Source organism: Spinacia oleracea, chromosome 6 (genome assembly GCF_020520425.1).
Source record: "Spinacia oleracea cultivar Varoflay chromosome 6, BTI_SOV_V1, whole genome shotgun sequence".
Taxonomy (NCBI): Eukaryota; Viridiplantae; Streptophyta; class Magnoliopsida; order Caryophyllales; family Amaranthaceae; genus Spinacia; species Spinacia oleracea.
In genome coordinates this window covers 96,033,954-96,049,464 of record NC_079492.1, presented here as the reverse complement: position 1 = coordinate 96,049,464, position 15,511 = coordinate 96,033,954, and the positions used below count along the sequence as shown (strand labels likewise).

Below are 15,511 nucleotides of genomic sequence, written 5' to 3'. Positions count from 1 at the left end.
AGATCACGATAAACAAGTTTATAACATAGATACCAAAAAGGCCAAAAAGAATGATTCAGATCTCACCTATCTGTGGCATTGTCGATTAGGCCATATTAACATGAAGCACATAGAAAGACTTCAAAAGGATGGAATTCTAGAACCATTTGACTTAGAGGATTTTGGTAAATGCGAATCATGCTTACTTGCCAAAATGACAAAGCAACCTTTCTCTAAAGTTGGAGAAAGAGCAACTGATCTATTGGGTTTAATCCATACAGATGTATGTGGACCAATGAGTTCAAATGCTAGAGGTGTTTTCAGCTACTTTATCACTTTCATTGATGACTTCAGTATATATGGTTATGTCTACCTAATGAAGCATAAGTGTGAATCCTGTGACAAATTCAAGGAATTTCAGAGTAAAGTAGAGAATCAGTTAGGCAAGAAGATTAAGGCACTGCGATCTGATAGAGGCGGTGAATATCTGAGCTATGAATTTGATGACCATCTGAAAGAATGTGGAATCTTGTCAGAATTGACTCCTCCCGGAACACCTCAATGGAACGGTGTGTCAGAACGGAGGAACAAGACCTTGCTAGACATGGTTCGATCAATGATGGGTAAGGCCCAGCTTCCAATAGAATTTCAGGGACATGCACTAAACACAACTGCACTCACACTAAATAGAGCTCCATCTAAAGCTGTCGAAAAGACTCCATATGAGTTATGGTTTGGAAAGCCTTCAAATGTGTTTTTTCTTAAGATTTGGGGTTGTGAAGTATACGTCAAACGATTAATTTCTGAGAAACTTCAACCAAAATATGACAAATGTATCCTCTGTGGGATACCCAAAGGAAACAAAGGGGTATTACTTCTACAATACATTTGAGAACAACGTGTTTGTTGCTCGAGATGGTATCTTTTTGGAAAGAGATCACATTTCCAAAATGACAAGTGGGAGAAAAGTAGACCTCGAAGAAATTCAAGTCGAACAACAAACTCAAGAGAATGCTCAAGATGACATTCAGGTTGAAACTCAGAGATCTTTAGAAGTATCTGGTGAGAATCAAGAACCAACTAGAAATGTAACCCCGCGTAGATCGCAAAGATATATGTCTCAACCGGAAAGATACTTAGGTATTTTGACGAACGAGAGCCATGAAGTTCTATTGCTGGAAAGCGATGAACCTGCGACTTACAAACAAGCTATGACGAGCCCTAGCTCAAAGCAATGGTAAGAATCCATGCAATCTGAATTAGACTCCATGTCTGAAAACCAAGTTTGAGATTTGGTGGATTTGCCAGATGGCTACCAAGCCATACGAAGCAAATGGGTTTTCAAACTGAAAAACGGACAAGGATGGGAAACTAGAAGTTTTCAAAGCTAGATTGGTTGCAAAAGGTTACAGGCAAGTCCACGATGTGGATTACGATGAAACCTTTTCACCAGTTGCAATGCTAAAGTCTATTCGGATAATGTTAGCAATCTGCAGATGCATATTACGATTACGAAATATGGCAGATGGATGTCAAAACCGCTTTCTTAAACGACGTTTTAACAGAAACTGTGTTTATGACACAGCCGGAGGGTTTTGAGGATCCAAAGAATGCTAAAAAGGTATGCAAACTTAAGAATTCCATTTACGGATTAAAGCAAGCATCAAGGAACTGGAATATACGTTTTTATGAAGCAGCTAGTGACTTTGGCTTCGTCAAGAACGCAGACGAATCTTGTGTATACAAGAAGGTCAGTGGGAGCAAAACTACTTTTCTAGTATTATATGTCGACGACCATATTAGTTATCGGAAATGACATTCCTATGTTGAACTCTGTCAAGATTTGGCTTGGGAAATGTTTTTCGATGAAGGATCTAGGAGAAGCATAGTACATACTGGGCATCAAGATCTACAGAGATAGATCTAAAAGGATGATTGGACTTAGTCAAAGCACTTATATCAATAAGGTGCTTGAAAGGTTCAATATGGCAGACTCCAAGCGAGGCTACCTACCCATGTCTCATGGAATGACTCTAAGCAAGACTCAGTGCCCAAAAACACTGGATGAGCGTAGACGAATGAGTGAGATTCCATATGCATCATGGATTGGTTCAATAATGTATGCTATGATATGTACACGGCCAGATGTTGCGTACGCACTAAGTGCTACGAGCAGATACGAGTCAGACCCAGGAGAGGCACATTGGACTACTACCAAGAATATTCTACCTGAAAAGGCACAAAGATGATTTCCTGGTCTATGGTGGAGATGATGAATTAATTGTTAAAGGCTATACGGAAGCAAGTTTCCAAACCAACAAAGATGATTTCAGATCACACTCTGGGTTTGTCTTCTGCCTCAACGGAGGTGCAGTAAGCTGGAAAAGTGCTAAGTAGAGCACCATTGCGGATTCTACAACTGAAGCGGAGTACATTGCTGTACATGAAGCAGAAAAGAAAGCTATTTGGCTAAGGAAGTTCATAGGTGAACTTGGTGTAGTCCCCTCCATTAAAGGACCAATAGCTCTATATTGTGACAATAACGTAGATATTGCACAGGCAAAGGAGCCTAGACACCACCAGAGAGTCAAATATGTACTTCGTTGATTTCACCTTCTACGAGAGTTCGTTGAAAGAAAAGAAGTCGAGATAAGAAAGATTGGAACTGACGACAATATCTCAGATCCATTAACTAAAACTCTGCCGCAAGCGAAGCACAACTCGCACACTGCAGCTATGGGAATCAAGCATGTTGGAGAATGGCGTTGATGTCCTTAATAAATGTTTTAAAGTTTTAGAGTTTGATACTTTGTAAAACGTTTTGGTTAACCATTCATGTAAATGAATAGAATTCATTTTTCCATTTAATTTGTGGTTTATTAAATGGTGAGTCCTTTCAATTTGACGATATATTCAAGATAGACTGTCAGGACCAGTCCTGTGACTAAGAAATGTCTATCAAGTGAACTTGAATGTCAAAATTTGAAAATGGTCCCTGGTCGGAAGTTTTCTATAAAGGTGGACGCATAGAAAACACTAGGCGACTAGAATGCAAGATGACTAGTAGTTCTGTTTCTTGAACTATGTGGACATGGCAATGTCGTAATCATTTGCATAGATACTTACTTTGGGAAGACTAGTATCGGACAGACCTATGAAACTTTACTGTAAGAGATGAAAATCTGTCATAAGTAAATTTCATTAAAATTATTAGACACTAATCCTCAATACCTGAGTGATTTGAGATTACTTGTTTGAGAACTGGTTACTTTGACGTTGTCAAGCGTCGCACCGTAAAAGGAGACTATAACGGCAACGCTCAGGTAATCACCTATCAAACGAAGTCTAACCTCAAGATCACAAGATTGGGATTGTCCTCCCATAAATCGGGATGAGATGCTGAAAGTTGTACAAGGCCACTCGGAGAGCTATAAACTGAAAAAATGCATGGCCGTGCTCAGATGAATCATAGGTTATGATTATCTGTTTATTTGATCAGTTGAACACTGAAACCGAGAAATACCTCTGGACATAATAAGGATGACTACTCTTACCTTATGTTCATGAGCAAACATCAAGCGACAAAGGAATTAGGAAATGCACAGATATAGAATGCTCCGGAAATGATGATATTGTCAGAAACGGAAATATGGATCATGACGGAAATATAAATGTTATCCAAGTCGTAGATGTTGCCGGAAACGGAAACATGGTACGTATCGGAATAGAAATATTGCCGGAATCGGAAATATTACCAGAATCGGAAATATTGTCGGAATCGGAAATAAATTCCGGAAACGGAAATATTAAATATTTGTTCGAATCGCAAATAAATTCCGGAATCGGAAATATTAAATATTTGTTCGAATCGGAAATGAATTCCGGAATCAGAAAACGAATCGGAAGCGCGATGTACGAACGATTGACGAACGAGCTTGCAAAACGCAAGGCCCAGCACAAAGTCAGGCCCAACGCCCAGCAAGCCCGCGTGCTTGAGCAGCGAGCACTACAAGAAAAATCACTTACAGAGGCAAGACATAATTGCCTCTAAAAACGGAGATGTAGCCTCTAATTAGTTTTTGAAGCAAAAAAGTGAATGTCTCTAATAAGTCCGTCGCTAATTAATGGTTGCCTCTAAAGGCTCCCTTTTGAGGCAATATGATGTGTTGCTTTTAAAAGCAAATACTTTTAGAGGCAACCATAAAATCTTGCCTCGAAATATAATAAGAGGCAACCTATATCTTTGTCTCAAAATATAATTAGAGGCAACCACATATTCTTGACCCAAAATATAATTAAAGGCATCTGTATGTTTTTGCCTCAAAATATAATTAGAGGCTAACATATATTATTGCCTCAAAATATATTTAGAGGCAATGTAAAAGTTGATTCTAAAGACATTATATATGTAGAGGCAACCATATAATTTTGCCTCAAAATACCATTAGAGTCAATTACATATGCCCCTAATGATATTTAAATGCAATCTAAAACTTCCACATGAACGGTTTTTAGAGGCACCAAAAATAATATATGCAATTTTTATAATATTTTATTATTTTGTTTACACTATTAGATATCTTGCTTCCGAGTTACGCAATTTTCTTTATACATTTCCATGTACGATCACCTATAAGGAGTAATCATGATCAAATAGCAAAATTAAACCAAAAAAAAATCGTAAAAAAGTTGGTATTATTAACTCAAAAAATATGTATCCATAAATAATTAAAGTCATTACATAATTAGTACCCCTCAAAAATGTCATTGTCGAACGACATGACTTAGCATCAAAATAAATAAATGACTAATGATTAAGATGAAAAAAAATCCCATTTACAAGTATAAATCTGAAAATACAATGTCATTCTCTTCTTCCGCTTCCAATAATCAACCTTTCTGCACAAAACCAGCAACAAATGTTTACCTTGTTTCAATTAAAAAATATAGGACATTACAAATGATCATAAACTAGTACGACGTATTTTCCATTGGAAGTGAACCTGCTTAAAATGAATCATTAAAACTTACAAGTAATCAAATAATATAGCATGCTATTACTCTCCTTCATATGTTTGTATTTCCTCGATATTAGCAGCTCGGTACAACCAAGCAACTGCCCCCAAGAGTTCATCAATCAGGCTGATTAAGAGAATTTCAGTGTTAAAAACTTGATGTAACACCAATACATGAAGAAAAATTATAAATGTATGATATTAATACATATAACAGAAAAATGACTAAATTGGAATTTGACTCTAAGGAACTCTCTAGAGAAATGAACATCTACTAAAGACTAAAGTACTAACCAGATATCCTGATGAAGGACATAATTTTCCAACAGCTGGATAGGAATCATCTTACACGCCCCTAAATGTATTTGCAAAAGAGAAATCTGCACACACAAAAAAAAGGAAAAAATATTTTGCATAAGCAAGAGCAATTGCGGGAGCTGCAAAAAGTAGTGCAACACTAGCAGCTATCCAGCAACCACTCCAGCAATGGCTCCAATGGCACTATTACCAACTAAAGCAGGCGTGCACAAGATGCATCAAGCAATGAATCTTTTACAAGGATATGATCACCATTGTAGTATGTTTTTAATAAAAACTTCAGTTACGGAGTAGGGGAGAATAAGCAGTCAAATTGATTCAATATTTTAATTAAGAAAACCAACAGATATTAACACCTAGTGGAAGGGGAAGCAAAAGAGTTTGCCAAAAACAACTGATAAACTAGAACCGTCAAAGTGAGACAAATGAAACTTAATCTCACATCCATCACTTGATTGAACCAACCATTATTTTCAATACAAAGTATTAATGTCTGGAAATCTCATTGCAAGAAAATCAAACATAAGGAAGGGAAACAGAAGGATTTATATATGTAAAACTATTGAAAGACAAAAGAGGTGGATTGAATTTTGGGTGAGCTTTGAAAAGGAAAAAACAATACCTTAGCCTAAGAGTTTTGATTACCTCGTCTAAATCACAACCGCAAGGACACTAGTCCTCTTCATACCGTACCAATACAGAAGCATGATCCACCTTCATAGTGCAATTACACAACATCAATCTCCCTATATAAAGAACGGGTAAGGAAGTTACACGGAATTACAAAACATATCCAGTGTAAAATGAACAAACCCTCAACCTCAATGAGAGAAATTCAACCATTAAGTAGCAGGACAAGATCAGGTTGAATGTCAAGGCTACTAAAGACGAAAAATAGTCCAGTTAGTACAGAAAATGCGACAAACGCATACCTTCTTTCAGAAAGCAGCAACACAGACAATCTATAGTATTTAAGTGAATCTTTAACAATAAATTTTCAGAGTGAGACATAGACAGAAAGAGAGTTAACTGAGACAATTGCGAGCTGCTTTTGCTTGATACCAAACACAACAGTTTCAGATCATTCAGTACATCCTCTTCTTCCCAACGAAATTCACTTTACAGATAAGAGAAAGAAAAAGGAGGAATTCCACTAACCTACCATCTTAGACCTCTTATAATAAATCGTAGCCTTCATAAACTTCGAAAATACATTTCCTGTCACTCAAGTAAGTTCTAATACAAAACTTGAATTTAAAATAAAGTTTCTAAATATGAATGGGGAAGATCAGAAAACCCATATAACAACAGAATGAAAAAGAAACCAGCTCATATCACCCCCAAGCTAGTTAAAATTATGTAATATTTAGTCAATGGTAGATTGTCATTGTATACCTAAACTATACTATTTACTTATTTAGCACCACAAGAAGATACCTTTGGCTAATCCTTCAGCCTACTTTTATGATGTCACGTCCCTCACATTCAACCCCCATAACTTTTTTTCGGTTGATATTTCCAGCAGTCCCATATCATTCAGATAACTCCAAACATTGAAAATCTTGTCTAGCTTACAAGAAAAGGGCAATCTTCAGATCAATAGTTATTTGGCCAGTTCATTTGTGTATGTTGAGGTTGTTGATAAACACTACCCGTCGCACCCGACATATCGTTACCTCACGCAAACCCAGTCACCACCTTTCCACCCCGGCACGAGTTGTTGTTGTTCTGAGCTATAACCCCCTGCTCCAATCATGTCACCAGTTCCATAACCAACACCAACAGTCCCATAATCACATTTAAGGTTTCCACAACGGAAGCAATAAAGTGATCGCCATACTTTCCTTCGGCTACTCAAAGAAATCGCAAATAAACAAAATGGGCACATCAAAATATACAGAATCGAATTAAAGCGAACACCTAATTTGCAAAATATGTCATGAAAACAATGATAAAACTTCAAAAATAATGAAATCTAATAAACATTAGAATGATCAACAATCAATCAATGCATTCAAACAAAAGAAAATATTTATACATATTTGGGCCGATTTTAATTCGAATACAATTTGGTCCATTTTAATTTCAATATAAATTTAAATTGAAAAAAATATAAAAGATAAAAAATAAATACCAACCGATGCTCCTGTTGCCCCCGGTCGGATTCCGATGCCACGCGCGCCACAATCTCGGTGGACCAGAAACAGTGGTTGTGTCTCTGGCGCTCCGTGGCCCGTGTCCAATTCTCAACTACAAAATCCCAAGTTTATCAACCTTATTTCCAAAAACCCCCAATTTAAACAACCTAAACCTGCAATCAGCGAAATTCGTCGTGAGAGGAGAGAGATTGAGGCCGCGCTGCTTCTTGCGTGACAGTTGTTTTCTCACCGGCTGCCAGTGAGAGGAGAGAGATTAAGAGAGGGAGGAGGGAGGGAATGAGGGAGACGCAGTTGAGGAGATCGAAATTTTGTTTGAAAAAAAGAATTAAATTTATTAGGGAAAAGGCTGATGAATGAGGAATGTCGTTAGACAATACGGAGTACTCCCTCTGTTCCTGTTCCTTTATGTTCTTCCCATTTGGGAAATGCTTTGGAAATTAAGAAAATGGAATCTTGTAATGATTGGGTGTAAGAGTAATGATTGAATGTAAGAGAAATTAATAAAGTAGTAAAGGAAAGTAATAAAGAAATGAAGGAAAGAGAAGATATTTTTAATAAAGTAATAAAAAATTATAAAAGTGGAGTTGGGTGGGTGAATAGGGAAATGTGAATGAATTAAATAAGGGATGGTGGAGAATTTTATGGTAAAAAGATATGTCCAAAAAAGGAAATGGGAAGAACATATAGGAACGCCCGAAATAGAAACGGGAAAAACAAAAAGGAATGGAGGGAGTACTAGATATCAAAAGATGTTTGTGTGCATAACTGCGTAAGAGCATCAATTGGAGGCTCACTCTTAATTTGCCCCCTCTTAGTCTCTCTCCTCGTACACCTCATCACCCCCTCTTAACAAGAGTTAGCTACCAAAAACACCAAGAAATACCTCTTATATAGTTTTTTAATATTTTTAATTTTATTTTTAATATAAAAAGCAACCAAAATACATCAAATTTTTCCACCTCACCCCACTCTTATTTTTAAGAGCTACCTCTTATTTAGAGGAAGTCACAATCAACCTCTAATTAAGAGGTAGTTAAGAGTTAGCTCTTATTTTTTAAGAGGTAACTCTTAAATTTTCTCTCTCTTTAAGAGTGGCTAAGAGTAAGCCACAATTGATGCTCTAAGGTGTATAATAAATTCGCCAACATAATTTTTACTTAGATTTTTGTATTTGTAGGTTGCTTTTTTTACATTCACTTTGTGAACTAGTACCTTATTTGTTCAATTTTTATTAAATAATACCTTAAATTAAATATTGTACTTCATCCGTTCCGAAAATATCGCACCATTTGTTTTTTACACTATTCACACTACGATTTTAGCCATTTTTTGTGATTTGTATGTAATGAAATTTTAGTCATGTGAGGTCATGTTAGATTCGTATCGATATATATTTTCTAAATATTAATTTTTTATAATTTTTGCTTGCATACGATTTGAGATATTAAGATTCAAACTAATGGCTAGATGAGTAAAAGTCAACCATGGTGCGATATTTCCGGAACGGAGGAAGTATTAAAAATGGCACTTTAGGGCAACTATCCGGCCAATTTGTCAATTTTTCGGCCATTTTACTTTTTGAGTGAAAAAGAAGGTACTTTTTGACAATTTACCTAATTTTTACTTAGTTTTTGTAACTTTAATATGTTTTGAAGTTTTATATTATAAAAAATAAATTGATAGATAACTTTTACATATATAGTATAAGGGTAACTTTTGCGCATTTTGAGTTCACTTTTACTCCGGTGTACGATATTTATTGTACACCATTTGTAAATAAGAATTTGTGACTATATATTGCGGGTGTTTGGAAAATGACTTTTTGATGGTTTTTTCACTAGCTTTTAGCTGAATTTTTATGTTGGTCAAACAGCCAAAAATAGTGTTTGGTAAAGTGGCTTTTTGGTTAGCTGAAAAGCCATCTTATTCCCAGAAAATGAAAAGCTAGTGTTACTAGCTTTTTTGTATGGCTTTTGGCTTTTCAATCTTTCAATTGCTTTTCTATCCTTAATTTTTCACTAATTAACAATTAATAATGATATTAATAAATCAATGATTAACTAGGCATTAAAATTATTAATTACTAACTCATAATTTTTAATTATTACTAATTTTTTAGAGTAGGATTACTTACTACTAATTAATAACCAATTAAATGAATGATTATTTAAAATAAAAGTAATTATTTAATTAAATTTAATAGTAATTTTAATTATATATTTTTATTTACTAATTTATTAAATAATTAATATGAAATAATCAATGATTAACCATGCATTAACAATGAGTAATTAATACCGTGCCCCTAAGTATTCTCTAACTACCTACTTGTGTCGGCTTCTTCTCCTGGTGAATCAAACTTTTCCTTGTATCAATGATACAAGCCACGTGCCCTTAGGTCGATCTTCCAACACTCTTTTAAATAAGTTCCTAGGGGAACGAAGTAGCTTAAGCGAACTCATAATTTAATCAATACTAATTAATAACTATTTAAGTTAATAATTCTTTGAACTAGAAGTATAGTAGTTATTTTTATTATTCATTTATTTTATTACTAATTTTAAATATTGTTTTATTATTTATTAATTAAATTATGTAATAATTTATTAAATAATTAATTTAAATACTAATTAACTTGGTTAATTGATTACTAAGAATATAATAGATGGATAATAAAACATAATAGTGTCCATAAATGTCATTTACATATTCACAACCAACCGCCAGCAAATGAGTTTACCAAACATCTTTATAAGTCAAACAACCAACTGAAAAACCAGTGCTAACATCCACTCAAAACAGTTAATTAAACCAGCTGACAACCAAGCATCAATAGCCAATTAACAAACACCCCCATTGTCTTTAAAGGCAATACTAAGAATTAAATAATAATATCGGTGTATTTTTTTTGTAATTGTTGCATTTTCATTCGGTGTAATAACTAGTAATGATGATAAAGTATGAAATGTTTATCATTGTATAATATTATTAAGATATCAATTATATCTACAATTATCGTATAAGATAACAAGAATAAACATCACACATGTATCACATATGTACATGTCGTTCTCTTAACCTTAAAACTAATGCTCACGTCCAACAATAAATTCATTTTTTTATAAAAAAAATAAGGTCTTAATCATGTAAACAAGTTTACTCTAATTCTACAGTTTACTCTCTTACAATCATGTATGATCAGATCCAAATAGTCAATTCAGATCAATCAACTTTAAATAATTCCAATAAGTTTAATTTAGATAAGTTCAGGTTCCATCCGGTGAAGAGAATGCACACATGTTGTTATACACATATAACTACGTAAATTAACTTTCTGTTTGCATAGTTCAACTGAATTAGACTTAACTTAAGTGAACGTAATTACTTTTGCTAAAAATAACTATTTGTGTGTGTAAATTGTTTGAAAAAAACTTATTTTTACTGAATAAGAGTTATCTGAACCTATATAAACTAATTTGAACTTATATTAACTAACTTCAACTTATATTAAAAAAAAGCACTAACTTCTATCACATCAAGTTTTTTAATAAAATAATAATTGATAACTGGAAAATCAGTCAAATCGTTATATAAATAAATGGAAAATTAAACTTACTCAAACTTTTGGTCAAATGAACATATTAGTATATCGAATATTTTGGTCAAATTAACATATCAACTATATACAATGTTACATACGTAATACATAGTAGGACGAAAAACACATACTCTGTATTAGATGATTAAATGAACACATTCAAGGTTTATGAAATACGCAGTAACTATTGTGAGAGAAATATTTCAGTCAAATATATTAGAAAAATTAGACAAATAATTGAATAATATCCGTGCATGTACGAAACTTAATCTAATACGAGTACGATATTATTAAAAAAAAACGCATAAAAACTCATAAGTTTTATCTGTATATATTTGATATATTCCAAATTTCCAATATTTCTACAAAAATTCTTAATTATAATGGGTGTACAATAAATATTGTACACCGGAGTAAAAGTTGACTCAAAATGTTTAAAAGTTACATTTATATATGTAAAAGTTATCTATTTTTTAATGATAAATTTTTTCGTTTGAACAAAAATTATTTCTTCAAAATCACTAATAATGTATAAATTAATCATTTAACCTTTTAAAATGTTTATCTATCAACTTTTTAATTTTATAATATAAAAGTTACAAAAAAATAGTTCAAAGTTACAAAAAAAACTGCTTAAAAATTATCTTGGTGTACAATAAATTTATTGTACAATATATTGTGCGCGCAAGACCTTTTGATATTTCTAAAGATAATACTTCTTGTAAATATTTTTTCGAACTTAATCCGGATAAAACAATAAAATTATGGCGTAAAGTGAAAGTGAAATTGTAATTTAAAAAGACGAGAAAGTGAAATTGTAATTTAAAAAGACGAGAAAGTGAAATTGTAATTTAAAAAGACGAGAAAGTGAAAAAAGGTTGAGAATCCCGCCGAAGTGAAAGGAATAAATTGAAGCTACTTAACTAACCCTAACACTTTCCTTTGATCCCTCAGTTTCTCCCTCATATATGGGCAGCTGGGCACTATGGTTGGCGGTACAACCGGTTCCTTCTCGGCTTAGCGACAATTTGGGTTTCTCTCCTTAATTTTTCCAGGGTTTACCTTTTCTCAAACTTGTAACTCTGATAATTACGCGATTCCCAAATTATTTAATTTTTCAACATTCATCAATTGACATTCCGCCATTCTTTTTTCTTTGAAGCCTGCTAAAATTATCAAATTCGTCCCTGCTACCGACGGCATAAGGAAGCCCCACTGTTACCGTCCTGTAATCGGTGCCCTTTCGTGATTTCCAATTCTATTAGGTTTTTAATTTATCTTCAATTTTTTCGACCTAAATAAAGAATGAATTTGCTTGATTTTTGAAATAGTGAATCTGAAAGTACCAGAAAAGAACTAAACTCTTGATCTATGATGCACGAAAACGCCATTTTTCGGGAGCCAGCCGGTTCGTAAACGTTTCGAAACGCCAAAATGCGTTTCGAAACGGGCTGAAAACGTTTTTTCGATGAACGTTTCGCTTTTCGGAAGCCCCTAAAATACGTATGGGAAACGCGTTTGTGGAGAAATAAGAGACGTTTTCTTATTAAAAAGCCTTTATTTCTTAGGTTATCCGTTTTTAATTGAAGCAGAAAAGGGGAGATGAAGGAACCATTAAAATGGTTAGATCTCTGTAAAAGAAAGAAAAGGAAGGAGAAGTACAATACGAAAGAAAGAGGGTCAGGTTATTTTTTAAAATAAATAAATTTGATTCACATATTTTTAATTGTTTAATGATTGTGAGTTTGTGTCTTTGTGACCAGAGAAATTCCGAGTTAATCTCAGTGATTGGAAAATTTCCAATCAAATGGCATTTTCGTAAATATTATACCCGAAAACTGTATATGGTATAATGTTAAGTGTTGACTGTACATTTGTAGGTATTGACTACATATTACTCGGTGTTGATTGTATACCACTTGTGGTTGACTGTATATTTTATGATTGCTGATGAATTACTAAAGTACAATATTGTTTATTGGTAAGTGATTGACTGTATATTTATAGTTGTAGATTGTTTATTAGTAGAAGGTTATTGTATATTGTGAGCTGTTGACTGTATATTATATAGTTGTTGATGTGTTATGAAAATACAATAATGACCGTACATGTGGTCCACATTTGATGACATGTCACTGTACTTTAACCCACATTTAATGGCATTTTCGTAATAAAATGATCAATTATTTACGAAAATGCCATTTGATTGGAAAATTTTTCCAATCAATGAGATTAACTCGGAAAGGCTCTTGTGACCATTTATTTCATTACGGAGTATTTGTCCTACAAAGTGTTTTGCACTTTTTCTTTTACATTTTAACTTTAAGCTTATTTTAGAATCAATATTTTTTGTTTAAAAGAAAGAAATTATTGAGAATTTTAAAGCTGGTCAAGTTTGATGCTAAAAAAAATAAAAAAATATTAAAAATTGAATATTTTAAATCGCAATTTTCGCGTTTCTCCGTTTCCCGTATCCGTTTCCGTTTCACATTTCCATGCAACCTAACTCTTGATGCACAAGCTCACATTCCATAATTAAGTAATGTTAAAAAAACACTTTTAGAGGCCATACAAACTAAATTGCCCAAAGTGTTGCCTCTATATGTAAATTTTCTTGTAGTGACAAAATATGGATAAAGAGCAAAAAACGAACAATAAAAACCAAAGACTTGACCTAAAATTTCTTTAATGCTAAAAAGTACTTTTTAGAGGCATCATAAATTTCATTGATACTAAAAAAAAAAAAGATTTTAGAGGCAAACATTATTTTATTAAAGCTAAAAAATATAATTTAGGGACAATTAAAATTTCACTGATGTTAAAGTATTTTTTAGAGGCAACCATTACTTCATTAATGCTAAAAAATACCTTTTTAGAGGCAATTTATTTTTCACTAATGCTAAAAAATATTTTAGAGGCAACCATTACCCCATTAATGTTAAAAAGTACTTTTTAGGGGTAACTTAAATTTCAGTGATGCTTAAAAGAAAGGTTTATGAGGCAAACATTATTTTAATAATGTTAAAAATTACTTTTTAGGGCAACTAAAATTCAACTGATGCTAAAAAGAAGTAATAGAGGCAACTATTATGTTCAGATGTTAAAAAAAATGTTTTAAAAGCAACCATTATTTTATTAATGCTAAAAAGTACTTTTTAGGGGCAACAAAATTTTAAATGATGCTAAAAAAGAAGTTTTAGAGGCAACCATTATTTTCTAATGTAAAAAAAATATTTTAGAGGCAACCATTTTTTCGTTAATGCTAAAATGTACTTTTTAGGGGCAACGTAAATTTCATTGATGCTAAAAAAAAAAGTTATAGAGGCAACCATTATTTCATTAATGCTAAAAAGTACTTTTAGGGGCAATGTAAATTTTATTGACGCTAAAAAACAGTTTTAGAGGCAAATATTATTCCATTAATGCTAAAAGGTACTTTTTAGGGGCAACTTAATTTCTTTTGATGCTAAAGAAACTTTTTAGGGGCAACCATTATTTTATTAATGCTAAAAAGTACTTTTAGGGGCAGGCTAAATTTCAACGACCCTAAAAATAACTTTTAGAGGCTACCATAATTAAGTAATGCTAAAAGGCACTTTTGGAGGCCATAAAAATGAATTGCCTCAAGGTGTTGCCTCTGTATCTAAATTTTCTTGTAGTGGAGGCAAAGCAGGCCGAGCAGCAGCAGCGCCCAAACGACATGGGCCGCGTGCTTGCTGTCAGCGCCCAGCGCCCACCCGTGGGCTTGCGTGCTGCGAGGCTGCGGGTTGCGTAGCAGCATGGGCTCAAGGCCACGCATGCAATGCCTTGGCCGGTTAGGATTACTTCGTTGTCAAGTAATCGTGTTTTCCTAATTCTACTCAAATTGGATATTTTAGTTAAATCTGAAATACTTAGGTATTTGATTAAACCTAAAATTCTAATGATATTATTTAACTAGAATCTTAATGGATTTAGTTATTCAATTCCTAGTAGAATTCAAACTCCGTTATTTCCACCCTATAAATATGTGGCTCATGATCACAATTTATAAGTCAATTCAATATATACTATTCTACATTATTAGATTCAAGAGAGAATTTAATATTTGCCTAATATTATAATAAGTTTCCCGATTGCACATAAAACCTTAGATAATATTCTAGTTAATTGAATCTGAGGCGGATACGAACGTGTTGTGGACTATCTACGGAGGGGCGACATTTGGAGTCATGTACTTGTTCTTGTTCAGTTTGGGAGCAGCTAAGGAAGGCACGCATCACATTGTATGTATCCTAATTATGCTAATTGACTATGTGGCAATTAATTTGGATTCCTGGTTAATTTTATGGTTTTTCCGCATGAATTATATTGTTTATATTTTTCATAACCCAACACTCTACTTGGGAAATTTGATACGGTCAACATCAACCATATATATATGGAAGCAAATAGAGCGGCAG

The 15,511-nt window shown here is 33.4% G+C and overlaps 1 long non-coding RNA gene across 1 annotated transcript; it reads right to left on the bottom strand.

Annotated features, from left to right (window-relative positions):
* Positions 1 to 4,735: 4,735 nt before the first annotated feature.
* On the bottom strand, positions 4,736 to 7,771 carry LOC130464198 (uncharacterized). Its single transcript, XR_008924545.1, has 5 exons — positions 7,451 to 7,771; positions 5,958 to 6,058; positions 5,289 to 5,374; positions 5,011 to 5,121; positions 4,736 to 4,878 (listed from the first exon to the last, which is right to left on the bottom strand). It is a non-coding gene; the product is annotated as an uncharacterized lncRNA (long non-coding RNA).
* Between the last annotated feature and the right edge of the window lie 7,740 nt (positions 7,772 to 15,511).